The 23,503-nt window shown below is 44.7% G+C and overlaps 1 long non-coding RNA gene across 1 annotated transcript in view; it reads left to right on the forward strand.

Moving 5' to 3' along the window:
• Window positions 1-4,058, forward strand: part of LOC142577834 (uncharacterized) — a 118,564-nt gene extending 114,506 nt beyond the window's left edge. Inside the window, exons 2-3 of the long non-coding RNA XR_012827071.1 lie at window positions 2,267-2,327; window positions 3,981-4,058. This is a non-coding gene — a long non-coding RNA (uncharacterized LOC142577834). The remainder of the gene's footprint in view (window positions 1-2,266; window positions 2,328-3,980) is intronic.
• Window positions 4,059-23,503: the final 19,445 nt, after the last annotated feature.

Below are 23,503 nucleotides of genomic sequence, written 5' to 3' on the forward strand. Positions count from 1 at the left end.
CACTTTCCCCATCGCAGATCGCTTTCAGGATAGGGCCCACGCGGCTGCGCTATATGCAGCCGCAGTTGGAATAAAACGCCCCCCTCCCTCCCTTCCACCCGCTGGCTTGCGCGCGACGGAAGACGGCGCGCTTCCTCGCCGAATTCCACCCTAGCGCGCGCGCCATATTGAGCCGCCATCGTCGGGTCAAGGTCACACGCTTTCACACGCACGTGCAGCAGACGCCGCGCGGCGACAATTTTATCGTCCTCGGACTTTATACGGAAGATCACGCCGACGCCGACGGTGACAGCAGAAATGCGCCTGGAGTATCCGTATAATTGCTATCGCAATAAAACTAACACGAAAACGCCTAAAGAAGTTGTCTATTCGAATGAGGTATAGGCAAGATAAATGTTATCTTATAACCATTAATAATTATGTTTCAAAGTAAAAACTTGGGACCGCTACAGCATCGCGTTGCTGACTGTTCTTTAATATTTGATGCAAAGCAGCCAGCGCACATCATCACCGCACGAAAACCGTTTTGAAAGTTCCCTTAACAGGCATCGCTGCAAAAATATGACTTTTATCTGCCTGATCATCCTTGTTTTCATAAAGCTAGCACTCTAAAACCATCGGTAGCCTGTCACTGGAGAGCACCATGCAGTGAATGGTTGCACGCCTTGTGCTATATTTCCACGTATCGCAAATGAAAAGAAGCCGCCGGTGCCATATCCTAGTGCCAACATTTCCAGATTTATTTGGGTCAATCAAATAAAGCACCACCTGCACATATTGATCGCAGGGGCTTACGAGAAAGAAATGCCAGAGTTCCGGAAGGAACGTAACAGACGACGAAGGCGAGAGCCCTTGTTGACAATAAAGATGTACGCCTGGGAGCGCGTCCATTGGTCCCGCACGAGGCTGTTTTAATTCGTCTTTGACCATCAATTAGCGAGCTTCTCTAAGGGCATTTCCTCTCTCTGTTTCCCTTTCTTTAGGCCTGTGCCACCGCTTGCACTTAGTCAAGTGTGCCAAATGCAACCGCGCGCGAGCATCGTTATCACCTCGTTTATTTATTCTTCTTCCGCTCTGTGTTTTCGCCTTCTGTGACCTTTTCCTGACGAATAACTAGCGAAAACTGGTGTCTCCCAATTTGTAAATGTTCGTTTTGCTTGCTTCCCTCCCATTTTCTGTCACTAACTCTGAATACCTTGCACGCTGGTCCTCTCAGAATTTCTAGCTCAGCGTAGGAGCTACCGTCTCGCATTACTCTTTCAATGCGGAGTGACATGCCTAGCAGGCCGATTTTGTTCCAAGTGATCAATTGTTTATCTCTTTATTTTAAGCAGCGTGTATTTTGTGAACAGTCATGTAAGCTTATTTTCTATGCTTACGGAGATTGCACGCAAACAAGCTAAAATGAAGGAGTTTTTCATCACGCGAGCACATAAATCAAGGCGATGAGAAAATGAGGACACATGCCTGCAAATACAAGCGGACATATCTATTTCCATCAGTCTGGAAACATATCCGGCTTTCGTCGACGGCGAACCTCAATTCCGGTTCTTTGGTGTGCTCTTGCTGTTGATGCCCTGCGGTCCCTGAGTATTCCTTGGTTTGTTTTGGAGAGCGGCTCGCCTATTTGATTCTGTTGTGTTTTTCGTCTCGACAGAAACGTGGTACTGCCTTCTTGAGCATAGATGTTTTTTTCAGTGCTAACAGGCGGCTGTCAGCCTCCGTGCTTCTAAAGAAATTGGAAACTCTGTGATACGCGAGCATTTTAGTATTTGCAACGATGACTTGCTCTAACATCAAGTGGCCTTACAGACGTACGGTAGTATACATAAAACTCACTATAAGAAGAACAAGTAAAACTATGCACTTGAGATGCCATGTAATTCAACACAAAAACAAGAATAAAAAGTACAACTGGTCCATAGGGTAATAGGTCGGTGCATACATGTTGCTGTTCAAAAAAAATCCGAAGTACCAGGGCCTATAAGGTGCAGAACATTGTACCCGAATGAAGCTGTTCCTGCCATCTCTAATCCTGGACGTTTAGTTTTCCTGCGGCTCGTGCATTGTTCGGTTACATTGCATCTACTTAAGAAATACTGGAGCATATTGCCTTTGACTGTCCCGTTTATATTACACTGAGTCCTAAACTGCTGGCGTCGCAGCTTTCTCATTTAGTCGCACGTAATGTAAATATTGTGTTCATGTAATATTTCTTACACTTCACTGTATCCCTTAATTGGGGTAAATTTATTTCTCTTTCCAGGTGATTGCGCACGTCGGTTCGAGCCATTTGGGACGCCGCGAAACAAGTTCTCTATAGTCCTGTACGTATTATTAAAGCGCAACTTACGCGAGAATGGGAGAAATAAAATAGGAAATTCAGGGAGGTAGTCGCAGGAAATGCACGGTCGTGCCTGTTGGGGTACCCTACACGTGCCGAAGGGGGAAAAAGGATAAGGAGGCAAAAAATAGGGTCAGCGTGCGCACACCCGCAGAATAACATTCACTCACGTATACTCAAAAGCGCCCCTATAGCCCAGGTGCCTTCAAGAAGCGTATTAGTGTTATTGTGGTGTTGTGCATACTAGAATTCTTAGGCCGTGTTTAGGCATGTGCATAAGAGGCTGCAACCGATAACGACGCTTTCATATGAGCTAGTTGGCAGATATATATATATATATATATATATATATATATATATATATATATATATATATATATATATATATATATATATATATATATATATATATATACATACATATAGAGAGAGAGAACATTGACCCTAAATGAAGTGCGGTGCCTTCCTCGTAGGGTCGAGCCCTTATTTCAGGGCCTGCGACTACCCCAACACGCGTCTACGCGGCTCCTACTACGATTCGGTGCGCACAACACTATTCGAAAACAAGTAGAAGGCTGCCTTTACAGCCAATTTCAACGCCTTCAACGGATAAGGCAGGGACGCTTCATTCTATCCCGGCTAGTATACCCAAGGCTGATAAAATCAGGACAGGGAGACCGCACACCTCTCGCACTTAGCATTCGTAACAAAATCCACGTGGCCCCCATTTCCTGGAATATGCATCCAGACCGCCATAAAGGCCAGAGACAGCCAAGAGCAGAAGCGATAGCTGGCAGATGGATATTGCAGCCTACCAGGTTAGAAACAAACAGGGAATAAAGGAGGCAAGACGACAAAGGCTGTGATCAACAATTCTAATCCCAGGAAAACACTGTTTCGAATCTAAGAGCCTCTGTCTACGATGGTCAAAAGAGAGAAAGGTTGCGCTTATGTTCTAAAGCAATAAAACCTCATTTCGCCAAAGCGAAAATACCGTTCCCTGATATATATAACGCCAAGAGCGGGCAAATGAAAGTTATGTGGAATGCAATAAAAAAGTGATGCTGCGTATATATACTGCATCGGTATTTGTTTTAATTATATGAATAAATCTTGCTCACAAACCCCGTAGCAGTTATATGAATATGCGTAAGCATTGTGCCTCTGGCTCATCGCCACACTCAGCTCGGTGTCATGATCAATCTTATCAAACTTGGTCCCACCAGTATAAATATTTACCAACCTTTAACCTTCGTTATCAATCGTATCACAATGTATCCCATCCAGCGGCTGCGCGCTGTATTTTCGCCGCTTAGTTCGCGTTGAAGCGAGAGGCAGCACCACGATCCATTCGCTCGCTGTTGCTGCCGCGCTGCCTCACTCCAGCGTTTTGATAGCGAGTTTCCGCAGTCATCGAGTGAGGCATGTTCAAGTTTGCTTGTGCGCGCGTGACACCATTCCTGTTAATTTAGTTAGTAAGCGAACATTTACAAGTGTATGCGACCGATAAACTACTATGCTTAATTGTTATAGCTGCCTACTTATTTGCTGTCGCAATCGATGCTTCACCTTCTGAGCGAAACTGGGACTTTTTCTTTTCTTTCGAATTTATTTTACACATTATATTTCTTTATAGCGATTCGTCTTATGTGACGGACGGACGGGTGTCCTCCTTGGGTAGGCATCCAAATGCTTTACGCATTTAAGGTTTGCATAGACACCACAGAAGATGATTATCAAAGTAAGTAGATCTCATACGTTTTGTACCCGTACTGTGCTTATCTCGGTCTTGTTTGCATTCTTGTCTGCTTGGAGTGTTGTTGTTTTTAGCTGCTATTGTACGGCTGCATTTTAAAGATCAGCACATTGAAGAAAACGATACTTGTTGCAGCTCGAGTACACGGTCTCAAGCATGTGCCTCACTTTTGTGATGTACAGTTGTGTTATACCCGTGTCACTCGGGCACCTACGAACTCCTTTAGAATATGGGAGCGCGAGACTTCCTAAGGGAGTTCGACCTCATTGAAGTTCTGGACGTGTCATAAGTAGTTTTTTAGAAGAAGCTACCAGAAGCGCATTCAGCGGTGTTTAGTCTTTGTACAACTACAAGAATGTGACTTCTAATCATGCTCGTAGCTATTATAATTAACACTCCTTCTATAAAAAATATTATTCAATATATTTGACGCGAAGAACATACACCTTGTTGAAAACCAAATGCGCTCACTAAATCAAGCAGGGATGACAGCAATGCTAGTCGCCCTGCGCTTATCTGTGTTTGTCTTTGTGGCATGGGAAGTAGGGAGTTCTGCTCTCAGAAATGGATAACTGGATAGCAGTTCTGCTATCCGAAATGCTGCAAACTATACTAAAAAAATTTCTGCCCTTCCACTCTGTAAAGAAGGATAGCCAGCGAAGCTGTATTGAGATGGCTATAGTGACAACTATATTGATTCATATGGTTATTGGTATATCGATTGAATAAAGAAACACCCATGCAACACCATGGTTGTTATCATTTTTATTTAGTCTCATTCGTTAACACACTGACCATAGCCTTGTGGTTGTTGTAGTACACCGCGATCGGTTTTACTGGTATGCTAGACACGTTCTTGCCAAAGGTTAAACCTATACACGACTGGTGACGCGTGGTCTGCGCATTGACGTCCGTGTAGCACTCAATTCTAAACAGTTTCAGCAAAAAAGATGCAATTGATTTGCCGGCGGGGTACTCTAGGTCGACGTTAAACTCGACGACTGGTGAGGACATCATTGCGTTCGATTACACTTTTCGACCCTCCAATGGGAGGGAAGGAGCGTCGCCATCCCACGTTTTAAATATGGCCATAAAGGTCGTGCGTCTTAACATGGTCGATAAAATGATAACATTCAGAGCAAAGGCCGCGACTGATAACATCACGCGGAAACAGTTTTATGACTATATATTTTTTTTCCATTATACATGGCGCTTGCCCACGGACACATTTTTCATCAGAACCTAGCTACATACAGCTGCGCTGTAAAACGCAGAATTTAATGCACGGTTACCTAGTTAGGTTTCCTTTTATTTGTGTACTGTGCCGGTGTAATTCATGAGTGACCACACCGAGCACTGAACGACAAGGTCAAGAAAAACAAGTTGCCAAAGGACCTATGGCGAGAGTATTGAGCCGCACCAAGCATGGCTGCTATTAAATTGTACTTGTACTTTTATTTCAATAGAAATATTCCAAAAACACACAACAATAAGTTTAATGCACGCAATTATTAAATTCTCAGTTTACAACAACAATTATAGGCTTGAAAGCACTCCCTTCAACAGCCGAGGGATGTCCCTTGACGGACATTCAAGCGAACACCCGAAAAAATCTACTGGCGGCTGATGTCCAGCATGCGGGTGCTCTGACCTCTCATCAGAGTGTCACAGACATAGATGGCATTCAGGTGCGCTCCTACATCCCTCTGGGATCTAATGTAGTCACTGGGGCAATCTGCGACGTAGACGTGGTCGTCGTTGATAACGACTTGCCGATTCTTCTCAAGCCAGGAAATGATGATGTCATTGTTGGCGTTACTCGGCTAAGCAGTTCACGCTGCGTGAAGATTGCATGGAAGGGTAAATATTTACCCTCGCATGCTCACGTAATACACTTCAGACGTACTGTGCAGACATTCATTCCGAAGCATATTCAATGTCGCAAATGCATGAAACTGGGGCACGTGAGCAGTGTCTGCGAAATTCAGGCAGCATGCCCCTGCTGCGCCGAGCCCCACGCTGCAAATAACCGTGAAGCTACTGTAATGAAGTGTTCGAACTGCAGCGAGTGAGATGAGGCGTCATTGAAGAATTGTCCACATATCAAGAAGGAAATTCCATCTTGAAAGAGATGGTGCAAGATCATTCATCTCATCGAGTAGCCGCCACTAAATTCAGTGTGTGACGTTCCCATCGACGACGTTCCTCAAGGAAGGCCGTTGCCTCTGCTATGCGTTTGTCGCTTTCTGCATCAGCACGTCCTCCTCTGCAGTCCAGGCCCCGCACTGCGGGAAAAGACCACGAAAGAGAAGGCCACTGAGAAGACCAACTCTACCGAAGCTTGGCCGGCCCTACAACAACGACAGCAATCACCATCAGAAGCAAAGCAAACTCTTCATGGACAAGCACCACGTCTGCTGTCGCTGATTTTTCCCACCAAAACAGGCAAGTGGCTGTAATGCTGCAATCGCTAATTGATACAATCCGCATGATACTGAGTAAGCTGTAAGCACCAGCAGCTCGAAGTGCCCTGCAAGTACCGGATGCGCTAAATTCAGTGCTTGCTAGCGTTGTATAAGCACCATCGCCCGCCTAATGGGCTACTTCCACACTGAAGTTAAAGGGGCGTCGATGTTTCAGTGGAGTTCCAGATGTCTCCGGATCCGTGTCTCATGCTTTCGCGAATTATTTTTTTAACGAATCAGTTCCCCATATACTGGTGATTTGCGAACCAAATACACCGACATCACCCAGACTGTTGTGTTAGGACTCTTTAGTTTGGTCCCCGTGCGGTGCGCGCAGCAAAGTAATCATCTACATCCGCACGGACTTTACGTATATCGCTCACGCGGTAGAGATTCATGACGAAAATGAATATGCCTGCCTGCATGTCAAAAAGAATACTGTCATTTAAACTTACTGGAGTCTATTTATCTCCAGCGGGTCACTTTGGCGACAAAAGGCTTTGAGAAATAGTGCTGATGACCAATGGCCCCTGTGTTGCCGGGTTATCACAGGGGACTGCAACACGCATCAACAGCTGTGGCGAAGTACTAAAATTGACTCCAGAGGGAAGAGTCTTGCCTACGTTGCTGCCGATCATGATATGTGATTTGTGAATAATGGCAGCTCTACATTTCTGCGGGGCACGACATATAATAGCTGCTTGGACTTGACTTTGGTGTCAGAGCACTTCTCCTCGAGTGTCCAATGGTTTACGGACACAGAGACGCACGGAAGCGACCATATCCCAACATACATAAAGATTAGTGGAGTTCAGCAATCCTCGTCTACTATTTTGTGTGCAGTAGAGTGGTCGAGGTTTAAGCAGCATATGGGTAACACATGTGGGGAAGGCCTTTCACAAAAAAGAACATACAATCGCGGAAGCAATGAAAGCATTCGTCTGCTCGCTTACAAAATTAGCAAGGGGAGCAGACTTCGGTATAGAACAGGAGAGGCTGCATACGGCACGCCAATAGGTGGAAAGAAGGTATCGGCGCACGAAGTCCGTTCTAGATCTGAGGGCTTCACGACGCGTACAAAAGAAAGTCTATACGTTGTATAGATAAATTTGAAGACAAGCGATGGAAATCTTTCTGTCATTAGCTTGATCCCAGAAGATCTCTCTAGCACATATGGAGAACGGTTAGGGGTCTTCGATCATGTCCACGCCAAAGGAAGCCCTTCGCTGCTCTATCCTTCTAACAATACTGCTTGCAGCTTTATATGGCTCAAGAGTTTTGTGTGTGGGTTGCTGGCTCCGTGGTCATCACTACCGACGCAGCACTGAGCGTCTTCTTTGAGACACGTGTACCAGAAATGAAGGTGCCATTTTCACTCGAAGAGCTCGACACTGTTCTAGCGTCGAGCGTCTAGCGTCGAGCGTCGAGGCAGGCGTTCATCACCAGGACCGCATGGCTTCACGTACGCTGCCCTATGCCTCCTTGGATATGGCGCACGGGGTGAGCTGCTCAAGTACTACAATAAGTCGTGGCACAACGGCATCATGTCCATACGTATCCAATATATTTGGCAAGGGCAGACGCTGCCAGGGAAGTTCGTCTTCTTGTACGCAAAAAGTCACAAGCTTCCTGGAGTTGAAGTGCCTTCAGGTGCCGATTGCATAAGCTGGAACCCTTGCTACGACTACAACTGCCACATAGCCTTTCCCGCTGTTAAATAAGCTTAGTGTGCCGCTTGCGGCTGGGAGTGGCGTTCACTAACGCTAGCTCCTTATCTCTTACTTCATACTCCTTATCGTATGGGAATGGCCAAGAGCCCGATGTGCGACTCGTGTAGGTGCGAAGAAACCATCGAGCACCTTTTGTGTATTTGTCGTCGCTACGACGTAGAACGCCTCTCTCTAGGAACAACTTAAGACCCACTGGACTCGAGACCATCCCCTGACACAAAGATACTCGGACTATGCCGTATCCGTCACTGGCACAAAAATCGATTCGTGCGCTAGTGCAATACTTGAAGTGCACCGGTTTGAGATACCGCCTGTAGTGTCCCTATGGATCCTCCCGCGTGCGTGCACTTAATGTTCATTCCCTTCTTCTATTTCCCCTTTATATTACCCCCAGTATAGGGTAGCCAAAAAAAAAAAAAGCCGGACGCATGTCTGGTTGACCTCCCTGCCTTTTCTATCATTGCTTCCTGTCCTCTCTCTCCCTTAACAAAATCTCCATTAAGCTCCCTTCGTTGAAGGGTGACTGTGTGACACCGAGTCAATTTCCCTAGAGGTAAAGATGATTGAGTTAAAAGAGTTATCTGATGTACATGTTGTAGGGGTGTTACACGACACACCACGCAAGATGCGACCTATCTGCCGCCGACCCTGGCTGATCACGACAGTGTTTGAAGTTGTAGCTGACAAAAAATGAATTGTGGAAATTTACTTGGTATCAATTTTATTAGTAAATTCTTGCGACGAGATCGCACGAATTCGGTTGCAAACTGTTCGGTATAAAATTAAAATGGAATCGAGATCGAGTTGTAGCGAATGTCCCAGGATCCATTCAAGTCAGCCCATGTGCGACAGAGATTGCTGACGTATGTGTGCCTGAGGCTGCATCGAAAATCCTGGCCGTCAAAATATGGTGCGGCTCTTACTCTCTGCTTTGAGACGCGTACAGAGAGGACGCTACACTCCGCAATATGAAGCTGAGAGAGTGGTGGGACGTCGCCAGTCGTTTCGCACACTTTTGAGCATTATCCTGTCATTTTGGCTTTACCAATTATTTGCTTTTCTCCAACGTTGCAAGCTTTCTTTCTGCCTCAATTTTCTTAATACTAAAAAAGAACGACATCGCAGCAAGGCTACAAGATTTGCTCTTTTTTCGTACTTTCGAAGTCACGCTACTAAAAACGAACTGAAGAGTTTCAATGAAATGCGGACCTCTTTGCTACACATCCCTTATACTGGCAAGAAGAGTAAGGCACATCAGGGTTTTCAGAGATGGCAACATAAAAAAAAAACATTATCTGACTTTTCCTTTAACGTCACGCGTAAAGCATACCTGGCAGACTAGGAAAAAAATAGACGTAGAAGCCAGCAAGCTAAAGGCGCTTGTCAGGAAACGAGCCTTGAGGACAAACTGAAAAACACCTTACGAAGCACACTTAAATAGAAGAACGTTTCGAAAGCCAGTGAGGCTGTCACTTGCGGAGAGCAGTTTGGAAATACAAAGGAGAGCAACAACCAGCCCAAAACACGAAATGAGTGTCTTGACTGCAGCGTCGAGACAGTTGCAGCATGACAGCAGGTGAAGTCAAGCGGCTACATGCTCGCACTGTTTACTCCAAGGTCCACTGATAGGGATAATAAAACATAAAAGAAAGATGTTTCTTGGTATAGTATATGTCACCACCTCCCGAGCTTCGTTTCTAACGCCACCGTTTCTTTCTTCTCAGCTGCGTTAAAATTGCCGGAAGCAACAACATGGCGTGGGTTTTCTAGGGGTCAGCTGTGCTGCTTCCCGAAAAGGGCACCTGCCACTGCCGCAGGCATGCTATTTTAATTCTTCGGCCGCGTCCGACTTCTCACCCTACGTGTTGGTGGAGGAAATAGCTCTTTCGTTGCCTTGAGGAGCAGAAAACACTGCTGTGGAAATGCGATTCCAGTGAGGTCAGAAAACCTTTCTTAACGGTATAACTGTCAACGGCCTTTAACGCCAGTGAGCAAAGTAATTACATAAAACGTAACGAGGCAAAGGCTACCACTTCTGTCGGATAGGCGAACACGAACGTTTCAAAAGGGTGCGTGGTTCAGTCACAAAGAGCAAACATTGCCTTAAAATATTTTTCCTGCTGGCCTTGAGTACTGCAATGTTATTTGTTGCTGCATCACCACCTGGAAGAGATCTCCAGGATGTTATTACACCTGGAATCGAAGTTCAGCGCTTTTGAGCACAGCGTCCTTATTGGGCACTCCACTAAGACGCGTAGGAGGTACAGCTGAAATTAAATCTGTAAGCACTTGAACATTGAAAAAACAAAACAAAAAAGAAGCAAGTGCCTCCAATACGCCTGCTGCGATTATGTCTAAGAAAGAATCAGATACTGAAATTATCGGCTACTAGTGTAACTGTGGATTGCATTTTGGCATCTTGTATGGCTTAAAAATCGACAATACGAGAGAGACATTCAGCAGAGCGCAGAACATTCAGCAGAGCGCAGATCTGTACAAATTTGTATCCGTAGGGCCTGTTCACAGCCGTGAATGTAAACCTAGGTTGCTCTAAAATTCAAGAACAATGTGGTCTTTGTGCAATAAAATAGTACGTAAACAAGTGTCTGAGTGGAGGACCGGGCGCCAATTCCCTCCTCAATTGTCAAAATTATTGTTATTGCTCAGCGTAATGCTGGGGAAAAGGAAACTTGTCAGCTTTTACACTTATGGAACAAAAGAACGAAGACGACATATGTAGGGAGGTTAATGAGGGCGAAAAGTGCCCCTTAATTTAACCGACGATTGCGGCAAGTTATTATATTTACCGCCTACCTTATATGCTTTATATTTGGTCGGTGGTAAGATTAGATACACGAAATATACGATATGCCTTTATTTTCTACTTCAAACAATTCATTCTTGTTCTCTTGAGTGGCGAAGTGGACAATACCGACTCTGCAAATATTTTGCCTCGTCTCTTTGTCGTCATCGTGACTCATCTCGTCCATCTGTTTGTTTTTCTTCCCTTTTTCCCAGCGGGAAGTTGCTGATTAGAGAAATGTACCTTATGCCGATCTCTCTGCCTTTTGTTGTTCTCAATAAACATTTTTCTCATCCGCTTTGATGGCGTTGTAGCCTTGGCATTGCGCTGGTATGCCCGAGGGCGCGCCACTGAATCCCGATCGCGGCGTTCGCATTTTAATGGGGGCGAAATGTAAAAACGCCCGTGTACCGTGCGTTATGTGCACGTCAAATAAACAAAGATAGTCAAAATTAATCCTGAGTACCTCGCTACTGGCGTGCCTCATAATAGTATTGTGGTTTTGGTGCGTAAAACTCCAGGGCGTTAATAATTCTTTAATAAACATTTTTCTCCCTCTGCAAAGTGAAATACTTGAAGGGGCACATTACTTAAAGCAAAAATTGCTATATACAGCTTAAAAACTAGCAAGTCATCATTTATTAACTACATATCTCATTTTATTCAAAAATTGATGCTGAACACTGCTGAAGTGATTTGCACCTAGCAGAAAATTATTATTAGAACAAATTTAAAATCGTACTTTCTAAAACGCGCAACGAAAGGTGTTGTGGTTTTACGTCATAGTTTTATAAAAAATCAGCTAGTGAAGTGCGAGAGAAATCAGTCTTGCGACATTTGACTTGTGACACTTCTCGGGGTTATATGTTTTAAAAGTGTGACCTATAGAAGCTTTTCCTTGATTACATCATATTATCAGACACGTAGGCCCAAAAGTTATCATGAGAGTCGTGTTGGAGAACCCATTGAAAGTTCAATTTTGGTCAATAGTGGTGCATGGTTCATTGGATATGGCACCCTGCTTTCCAGGAAGATACATTGTTTCTGATTCCCAGTAGCCTGCCACCACACTCTGCAACAGGCGAGATCATAAATGACCACGGCATATCCTTGACATTGTACACAGACGAGGCGATTAAAATTTATACGGTGCATCCGAGTACAGCATGGCGCACAGCCTAGGTGTCGCTTCACAATCCTGATTATCACATAGATGTCAGTCAAGTTCATAATAGGCATCACATATATATACCATAGATGAGTTCATAAACATAAGACGTGCTTTCACAACACACCTGCACATGTTAGAGGAAGGAAGTGACTGATTACGATTGCTTCATTAAAAACGTAATAAATTACAGTTACGAATTACAACACCATAAAAGCAATTGAGCAATACATAAGAAGATGATCGATTACTTTAATGTTACTTTCCACTCTACAATTATTAACATTGCACGAGTAGAGTAAACAGGACAAGCTGTATTGGCTCATTCAACGCGACCTGTGCCGCCTTTTGTGCGTTGCTTATGTTCGCTAAGGATTGGTTTTTACGATTTTCTTCGTTAATGTTCCCTTGTTTTTCTCGTTTCCTGCAGCGACACTGAAATCTCACTCGGTGTGCATGCTGCTCATGGGGGTAGGATCTGCTAATACACCAGGGTGGTTATTTGAAACGGACGTTATCGATTGGTCGAATTATACTGCATGTGTAGAGATCATACGCAATAGACACCTCCTGTGTCCTTGTCCAAAATACCGAGACAAAAGAGATGCTCAGCTTGAGCATCTGCAAAAGAAGCACCTTATGCATGCTTTCCTACAAGACCTTCTGTTCTCAGAAGCGTCAGTTATAGTCCGCAAATATTATTCTTGCATTCCTATGAGATACTGGTATGATGGGCATGTGATGACACACCGAAGTAACATTAACATACCGCAGTCATTCCGCAGTAATGCCGCGGCAACCGTGAGACTCTCAGGCGGAGTGACGGCCGTCCTCCATCGCCGGGCTAAACACGCCTGTTGCTGCAACTCACCAACGTGCACCACCACAAGACGGTAGTTAGTCAATGTCGCCATGCTCCCGGTCTGGGCCCTCTGTGAAGCGCAGCGCTTCATCATTGCAGGGGTTCGGGGTATACGCGCTACCAATAGGAACAGCGAAATACTGAAAGATCGTCCGCAGGAACTTTCCTGGCACCAGCGTCCGAAGTGGCTGTCACTATCGAGTCACATACAGGGTGTCACAGTTAGCTTTAACCCGAGTGTAAAAGTATGTGAATGCCCCGTAACTTAACAGAAGCAAGGTAATGTTTTTTGCCGTAGCTTGGAGATGCTTAAATTATGTTTAAGTCTCCCCAATTAGATAATAAGTCCTAATTAATTAACCAACTTCTCAAGTATTATAATTAGATGAGAAGTGTCAATGAGAAAATTGTAGGGCGACATGAAAAACTCCCGGTACAGCTTTCTGTTGCTCAATGCGTGAAAAGTAACAGTGTTTTTCCGAGAGTGAAAGAAGCCCACAAATTAACGCACAATTGCTGCGCGACTGGCCGCTAGAAGCATTTCTCGTGCGTTCCGGGCTTAATCAATGACATTTTACATGTCACTGACAAAGTAAGCTTGACCTGTTTTTTCTGTTGGCTTGTCAGGCAATGACGAAAAAAAGAACTGTGTGGCACTTGAAGATCCATGCCAGCGGTCCAATAAGCAAACCAAACATTTTTGTCACTCAAAAGCTGAGGCACCAGGAGACAGGCCAGGAATACAGCCCGCAGCAACTCAAAGCGTGCTAAAGAAGGCTTCAGTGCAGCTAAGCATTGTGCACATATTCCCTGCTATCGTAGGATATTATATTTCACAGAACTTGATAAAGTTGCCTTAAATCAAAACATATAGCGTAAAATAGAATCAGTCAGGAGAAGCAAACTATACTTTTTTGTGCGAACAGGAACGAAGTTACAAAACTATGTTCTGCAGGCTGCTAAATCATTTGACAATCTCCTTAAGAATACAGCAATTATTTTAACAGGTGCAGCAAGATCACAAGTTTAACTGTCAACTGCGCTCAGCAGTTTTCAGCAGTTTTCATCGATTCGAACAAATTAGACTCAATAATTTCATCATACAGGCTCAGCCATTAGAGGTTATGACACGCTATGGACAGTAAAAGCGTGCAAGAATTAAACTGTTTACAACTGCACTTTGGGTAACAAGAAACTCGCAGTGGGGCTACTACGGAAGTTTATCACGAGGCTTGCTGCGCGCTCACTTCTGCGGTCGCAGGAAGCTCGGATATCAAGCGTAATTATCAATATTACCTTGTCTACTCCAGGAAATGCATTACCTCGCAGGAGGCTGAGTAATATTTTGCTTGGAGGCTCATCTTTTCAATAACGAGAACGTGACTAATTTCACTCAACTCCAACAGAAGTTTCTTTTCTATATGACGTGTCAGTGATTTAAATTCCTGGTTCATCACGCACAGTAATATAATTTACGCTGTTCGCGTTATGACGGGAATTTTCGTTAATAGCAGTGAAAGTAAAGAGCAATGATAGGTGAGGTGGGTTTGTCTGGTGGCTGAATTGGTGAACGCGCCGACTGAACTGAAACGTCCGTAATATTATGGCGCGCAAGATAAATTACACGCATTGTTTAATTCGTCGAACTATGCTGGTGCTTAGTCATTCAACTTTTTTTTTCCAGTAGAGTGAACAATTACGGAGAAAGAATGAACAAACGACAAAAACGACGGAGAACTTTCCGCGAGCAACTTAAATATGTTTGCACGGTAAAATCTTTGACGCATATAATGACGTCATCAGCTCACTTTTCTTTTACCTCTCACCGCAGCCGACAGCTAACGATAGCGCGTGAGCGCGCTGAAGTGAAATAAAAAGCTATAGAAGACCCAAAAAACAAACGAGCAGCATACCTTTTGGAACACGCTACATGATTGCAACACGTGTTCAGAAGCGGGCATGATTGCAGAATCCAGCGTACGTTGAGCAACCGAGAATATTAGAGACTCGTAGGTTGCACCACTACGAGTCGTTCGTGCGCGCTCGTCTATTGCCGTCTCTTTAGCCACGAAATGTTGTTGCGCATTGAGCAACCCAAACGCAGAGAAAAACTTAGCTCTTCATTATAGCCAAATTGTAGCGTAATTATGGAGCAGTTCCCTTTTTCTATTACTCACGCTTTTACCTTCTCTTGCACACTTTCACAATTCTCTGTAGCAATGAGAGCAAAGAGAGAGAGAGAGAGAGAGAAAATCTGGTTTCGTTATGAAGTATTTTATGAAATCATTCGCTGGCATGTTTTCTGATGGGTCTTCGCGTAACTCATTCGTCTTGATTCACAACCAATCATAGTAGAAAACCTTTACTGCTCTTTATCAGTTTTGAAATGGAAGGAATGTAGTGCCGACCTTTCCAAAGCGGAGCGCCGAAGAGAAACAAAAATTGATGGCGGTGGAAAGGGCTAGCCATGTAATATTCAGGATGTAAAGCCAAAGGCTAGTGGTCGTAGGCTATTCTCTGCCGTGAAAAGCAATTCGCTGCTGCCCTTGTCAGCTGAGGTTGCTCTTTTGGTCCTGACAGTTACTCTCCAAATGAGGCCGCATTCACTTGCCTCACATGTTTTGCTCGACCAAACAATAGTTCTGAATAGCCGTCCGGGGCCAGCCCAAAGCGACCCACGGCCACCTGTGGCTGTCGACTTGCGCTATAGCCTGGCCAGAGCACTTCTGACACTCCCAGTGCTTGAGGGCGAAATCTAGACAGAAACACAGGATAAAGACATGGGAGCTACTGATAGAAGTACCCAACAGTTTACGAGGCTTCGCGGAAGGAACCTGAAAACAACTATGGAAGGTGGGTGCACCATTTTCAGTTATACCTATAGCTACAGAAGATATGACCCATGGGTAGAGATGAGTCGCGACTGTTCGTAAGCGCGAGGTTAACGTTAAAATCTTCGCTGGCACGCAATATGCGGCTTTCGCGTTTTACAGCGACCACTACAAGACTTGTTAAATAACAAGATCTTACCAACTAGTAACATTGTAACACACACACACACACACACACACACACACACACACACACACACACACACACACACACACACACACACACACACACACACACACACACACACACACACACACACACACACACACACACACACACACACACACACGCGCACACACACACACACACACACACACACACACGCACGCACGCACGCACGCATACACGCACACGCACACGCACACGCACACACGCACACACATACGCACGCACACACGCACACACGCACACACACACTCTCTCACAAACACACACACACACTCTCTCACAAACACACACACGCACGCACGCACGCACACACACACGCACGCACGCACACACACACGCACACACACACACACACGCACCCACACACATTCTCTCACAAACACACACACACACGCACGCACACACGCACGCACACACACACATACACACACACAGGCGCGCGCGCGCCATCCAAGATGTTTACCCAAGCAAGCGAAGAGCCAGGCTTCACATTCTGAAAGAACAATATGTGTGTTTTTATCTCTGAAGATTCATTGCCTGCTGCACGTGCTAGTATCATTTTCTATTTGACTAGGAAGCTCATTTAACATTTTGCTATTGCGAAAAGAAATAGTATTCTCTCGTAGACAACCAAACTTTCCTAGCAACAACATAAGGCGCTCGTTTTAAAATGTGAAAGAAATATCTCTGTACCCGTTCTCCAGCGTTCGAAATACAGGTAGTCTGCAAATACGAAGGCCATTTAGGGCGGACAAGCAGCCCTAATGAAAATACCGCTGTACGTGTCTACTACACGGATAGCTTAGCTTTGTTAGACATCTGTAGGACCCTAGTTGTACTTCACCGCTCGCTGTCGGTGAAGCAGCAGTGCCGCTTATGCACTTTCTAGAAGAAGTTAAAAGTGCATGAGCCCACTGCTGCTGCGCCGTGTATGATAGCCCCAATCATTACAGAACTGGTTATCAATAGCTGGTAATTGGATGTGGAAACTCTGCTGGGCCGTTTATATTGCACTCAGAAAAATGTTTGCACTATAGGAGTGAGCAATTCAAAATTAGGCGCGATAGAGTGAACAAACGTTCAGTTTACGGGCCAAACCGTGCACCAGGAAGATTACAGTGCGGAATTTAAGATGAAATGACTTTTTTCAGATGGCCTGAAGCAACAAGAAATCCACAGAGAGAAATGATGCCGCCTCGCGCAGACTTCTATTTTCGTAATGCGTAGACAAATGATAAAAAAGTGCCCCTTGCTTATCCTACGGAAATCCTATGACTACGACTGTCAGCGTGATTTTTTTTCCATAGTAGTGAAAGGAAGCTCATCCACGAAAGATGCAAGTTTAAACCTTCTTTTTCTAAAGCTAACTCAAAGTTCTTAACTACTGTACATAAGCTACAGCAACAACAAACTACAAAGATTGATGAATTAATTGGTCGATCTCATTTTTAAATTTTTACACCTGATGCTTGGGTGATATCCCTCGTCATTACCACGCTCCTTCTGTAAAAAACTATTTTCAAATGTACAAAAATATAAATGGCATCTGCTTGTGATCTGCCTAATGCAGAGAGCTAGCGTGCGTTTTGTACCGCCATTAGCAAAATAACTCTAGTCTTGGTCGCGCAACTCTTCAAGACATTTTTTTTTATCCCAGGTTGCACCGCACGAAGTCGTTCTTCAGGATAAATAGTCGGATACTTGCGAACGGGCCATGACCGCGAGCCTGGTATTTGTGAGTGGCAAAGACGATGTAGCTTATTACGGGTGTCCCACTTCTCATAAAGCATTTGAGTTCCTTAGGTGGATTTATTTTTATTAGGTGTAGTACGAGACGATGAGTGTTCGATGCTTTTGCAGCGAAAGAGCGTTCCCGGAAAGATACTTTTCTTTAACATAAGAACGTGTTGTACACACGGGGCTGAGCACATGGTTAGAAATCACGCCGCGAACTGGAATTGAACATTAATACACGGAATGTGATACGGGAACGCTACTGTGAAACCAAGTGGAAAGAGGGCGGGGGTGGGAGGAGGGACGATACGAAAATTTTAATTCTACAGTTTATTTATTTATTTATTTAAAATACCTTACAGGCCCTATGCGGGCATTGTGTAAGGAGGGTACAAAATCAAGGGGGAAAAGAAAGAGTAAACAGCCTTCTAAAGTGTAATACAAAAGATACGCCTCAATGCAGGGCTCATTACTACCAAAAACATGTAAAAGGAACAACTTAAGTAATGAAAGGCCACAAAGGTACGCTTAAGGAAATAACACGAGTAAAACTCAACGTAAGGTACTAATACTATAAAGTAAAATACACGAAAAATGAACATATCAGGGAGTACAATTCTTGAAGGGATATTTAGGGAAATAGACGCAAAAAAGCTATAATATATACAAGGCATACAAGTGAACACGTGGCAAAGTTCATAAGACGCTTAATAGGTTTCAGGATTTTCTAGGACGTTTCTTCGTATTGGTGTCGTTTAAGGTTTTAGAAAGGCGCAATTGTTACTGCGCAATTTTGTCTCGCCCTTCTGCATGTGGTTCAGAAAAGACGGAGAGAGAAGGTAGTGGAAAAATTATGCGGATCACGCCCACTATGGGAACCGATGTAAGCGAAGCTATCTGTGCTGGTTGTTTTGATAGGCGATAATTATCGGTGATGTTGATGGCGACTACTCAATTTCTTCACAGTTTAGTCCAATATGACAGCGGTGAGTTGATGATAAGCGTTACTTTGCGTGCACCACTGCCGTTTGCCTCTGTAGAACTTAGAACGCACAGCGAGATGTGTTTGCTTGAGGCGTTGTTTTGGGCTATTGTGTTGATAACCTGAGAGAAGGTAAGTATTTTCATTGTCTCCGACATTGCCTCAAGAAAGGAAGAAAAAAAAAAAAGAAAACTTGTTGTGTGGCAGTTTCGGCTCTGTAAATGGGATATATCTGCAATATAGTGTTATAATTGGTCAAGTTAACACATATAACTTTTATAACACTGTAATAGTAGATGATTGGTAGAGATGGGCACTCATGCATAAGCTAGCTAAACAAGTACGCAAAAGCGAAGTAGCAGCCGAGCCAAAGAACGATTAAGCATTACTAGAGAATTTTCAGAATTTCTGAAGCATTCTTCAGAAATAAACGTAATGTACCGTACCGTAACCTAAACTGAAGTTTATCGAGGTTGTCTGTACCCGGCTTTCTTGTCTATAGCCTCGTACAACTTAAGAAGGCAGGAGGGGGACCCCCGCAGATGGCCGAAGTGCGGCAGCCGATTGCCACGGCACATCGCATCCTGGTAGAAGTGTTATATTTTTGTTCAATTGTAGGGCTCTACATCAATCGTATCTTGAAGTGCAGTGTAGTGGCAGACAATGGAATAATCTTCACCCCCTGGGGGTCTTCAACGTGCACCTAAATCTAAGCCCTCGAGCTTAACGAACCCGGCTAACGTGGTGGCGACGGCACCCGTGACCATAAACAGTGCTATAGGCCTAGACCTAAAGCGGCGGGCACAGAAGTGTTGATTTGATGTACGATGGCTTCCGCATTGTCGCCTAGCATTTGTTGGCGAGTAGCTCAACAAAATCTGTCAGTGCCGTGACACCTTATATCTACAAAAGAAATGCATAATTGGTCAAGTTAACAAATGTAGTCGTTAGAGTAGTCTAGTAGAAAAAGATAGGTAGCATTAGAAAGAAAAGTCTGCTTACGTCGCCATCACCGCGTCAAGGTTGTAACAAAAAAGAAAAAGAAAATAAAGACATTAACAAATGTGGTAGTTATGATAACGTAATTGTTGTTAATTGGTAGCATAATAAAAAAAAATCTGGTTACGTTGCCTTCACCGCGTCAAGGCCATAAAAAAAAGGAAAATAAGAAAGTTAACACATGTAGTCGTTATAATAATGTAATTGTAGCTGATTGGTAGCGTTAGAAAAAAAAACTGGTTGCGTTGCCGATGCAGTGTCAAGGCCGTAACAAAACAAAGGGGACAAAAGAAAAAAAAAACCTCTGGTGTGGCAAAAGATAAAAAATTAAGGGGTTGTGATGACGTTTCGGCTCAATTGATGCAATATATCTGAAATATAACTGATGATTAGTGAAATTAACACATGTAATCGTTATTATATTGTAGTATATGATTGGTGGAGATGGGTAGACATGCCTATGCTAGCTAAATAAGTAAGCAAAATTCAAGTAGCAGCCGAGCCAAACAATGCTTACACATTAGTAGACAATTGTCAGAATTTCTCAAGCATTCTTCAGAAATAAAAGAAACCAGCCGTACCGTAACCTGAACCTAAATTTATCCAGTTTGTCCGTAAGCGCTTCTTTAGTCTGTAGTCGGGTCACACTTGAGAAGGCAGGAGAGGGCCCGCCCAGATGGCCGAAGTGCGGCAGCCGACTGCCTCCGCGGTTAAAGAAATAGTCCCGCTGAAGATATCGTCTTTCGAAAGCCCGTATCTTTTTCAGTATAACTAAGACTTTGTAATCTTGATGGCTGGGTTGGTAGAGCTCTCGTGATGGAAATGCTACAGCGCATGCCGGATCGCGGGAAAAATAAGGCCGTGCCTTCTACAACGCTGCGCGTCGTCTGGTACGGTGCATGATCGACTGCCGCGGGCGTGTGTTTATGAAATGCAGTCACTGGTTTAAAATACCGGTGCTCTCTCGGACGTACCGTTCTGCAAATAGGAAAGTGAAATGTCTGCTTTTAATGTAAATAAAGAAATAACTATGTAGCATATAGTCATGTATAGCCATTTACCCTCGTCTAGTCGTCAAAAGTTTTCGGGCTGCACTCACTTCACCTGCCTGTCACGCGACGTCACAAAACCGCGAAAACTCTCCGCGTCAGAGTGACGTGTACGCGTTAAAGATGCATTAATGTGCCGAACAAAAGTGAAAGTTTTTCTGAGTAGCCGCCGGGTGCCCCGTTCGGAAAGGAATGAAAGATGGTTGCCGCCGATCGTTCAGGCACTGGCTACTCGCACCTACCGGAGAGCATGGGTTTATTTGCACACAATCAACCTTTTCGCGTGGCCGTGCAACGTTTCCAAGCACTTTGGGCACGTTTACGACTTCGCTCTGCCAACTTTTCTTTGCTGAGGATCCGGTTTAGCAGCATTCTTAACCTTCCGTTGCATGCCACCGTGATTTTCGACCAGCCATAGCAGGCTAAGTAAGGGAAGGCGGACCAATCGCAGACACCGGTATCACCCTCTTCATCGGTTTCTCGATTTTCAGTGCACTGGCTCGGTCCCATCGAATCCCTCTTTACTTGAGCATGCTCCTCGCCTCTTGTCAGCCAAGTAGATAACACAAGCCACTTACTGTAGGTAACGTTATTGGTTTTTAAATAAACAAAGTGACTCCTCTAAACGAGGAGAGTGTTTGATTGGTCTGTTCAAACAACACTGCGGGTCTCCGCCTAATGCTGGTGTCGGCGGTTACGCAGATTTGACGTCAGGAGATTGGAATAAAAACATATTGGAATAGTTTTACGTTATAGCGGCCCAGATTAGGAACAAGGTAATCGGTCCTGTAGTTAGCCGTGTTGACTAACGGATGCCGCTAGGGTGAACACTTCCCGGATCACGAACACTTGGCCGAAAGGACAAAACTCCATTTTATTGCGTTAATAAATGAAATTTACAGCTTTCAAGTAATTACTTCCTCTTCAGGCGCCAAAGGCTTCATCTAACATTTCATCATTCAGGAAGACATTCCTCCAGCACATGGGCGTTAGAAGACCGCAGATACAGACTGGATTCGTGCAGACTGCATAACTGCATTACTGGAAAATATAACACAAGTGCTTTAATCTCTAGGAGGTCAACTACACAAACACTGCGGCAAGCGGGAATATTAATGACTTGGATTTCATAATGATTCCGGACTAATAAGCACGACCGGCGTGACTCGTTTCTATACAAGTTATAGCATCCAAACAATGCAGAGTTGGACACTTTGTATAGAAATTTCTTTTCTTTCTAACTTATTTTTTTTTTGCATGAAGTCCTCCGAACGGCAAAATGATTTGGAAGTCCTCGTTCGGCATGTCAAATATAGCTTTACAACTCTGTTGTTTAACAGGAACAAGTAAGAACCGCGCACTACAGGGTCTTCAGGGCGAAGTTTTCACAAGAACGATCTGAACTGTGCGCTCGTCGGGGACCGCGAGCTGCGGCTTGTGCTGCGGTCTGCACAGCGGTCTGCTGAGCCCGACGTTGACTGGTTGCGGCGGTGCGGGTGGCCATACGATTCGCTTCTTCAGCAGCAGTTTATAGCTTGCGAGGAGGCGCCATAACGTGTGCAGAAGAGTAAACACAGACATCAAGACTACGCGGCGCGCGTTTCACATCCCTCGATACGTGGCAAAATACTATGCAACTCCTACATCTCGTGACGTCTGGGTCAATGCAGCGCAACTGCAATTCAATGTTTGCACGTATGCACGTTACGCGGCTGGCATCTCACATCGAGCGACAAGTGGCACGACACGATGCTGCTCTGCTGCCACTGCTGCTGCTGCTCATGATCATGTGGAATACTTATTGGCAACGCCTTTGAAAGCGGGCGGTGACAAGTAGTTCCCACACCTCTTTGATTTAATCAGGTATGTTACACATGTTTTCCACTGTAGCATTTTCGCACACATCTTCTTAATCTTATTTTTCTTTCTCTAAACATGTATGTCTGCCTTGTACCGCTACCTATGCAACGGCTACGTGGCGTGCCGACTGCTACTATAATGTACAAATGCGATGCAAAGCGTGCACGCATCGACCGCTGCACTTCGCGTATATCACATCGCACTCTAATCGCGTGACTCCTCGAGCGCTATAGGACGCGGGTATAGGGAACGTTTCCGCAACCGCTAGCGACCACTGACGTAGCGCAGTGGTACAGTAGCTGACTTCCACATAGAAGGCGCGGACTCGATTCCAGCGAGAGCTGGGTATTCTTTTTTATCATAGCTTGCGATAGCTACGACAGACACTCGCGAAGGCGACGGCGGGCAACATCGCCAACCGAAACGACAGTTGGAATGAGCCCATAACAGCGTACGCTGTCAAAAGAAATGACACCGAGAAACCCCATCAATCTAAACTCGCTACAAATCAGCATTTTTCACAAAAAGGCTGCAGCGCTAGGCATGTGTTAGGGCGAATACAACGTCCTATCGCAAAAGAAAAACCTTGTGCTGAATGCTTGTACCGATTCATGCGCATACTGTTCTGCAGCACAGTCGCGTAAAATGAATTGAAAACAGGGATGTGAACAAAGTCGATGACTCCCGCACA

This window comes from Dermacentor variabilis, chromosome 4 (assembly GCF_050947875.1).
Source record: "Dermacentor variabilis isolate Ectoservices chromosome 4, ASM5094787v1, whole genome shotgun sequence".
Lineage (NCBI taxonomy): Eukaryota > Metazoa > Arthropoda > Arachnida > Ixodida > Ixodidae > Dermacentor > Dermacentor variabilis.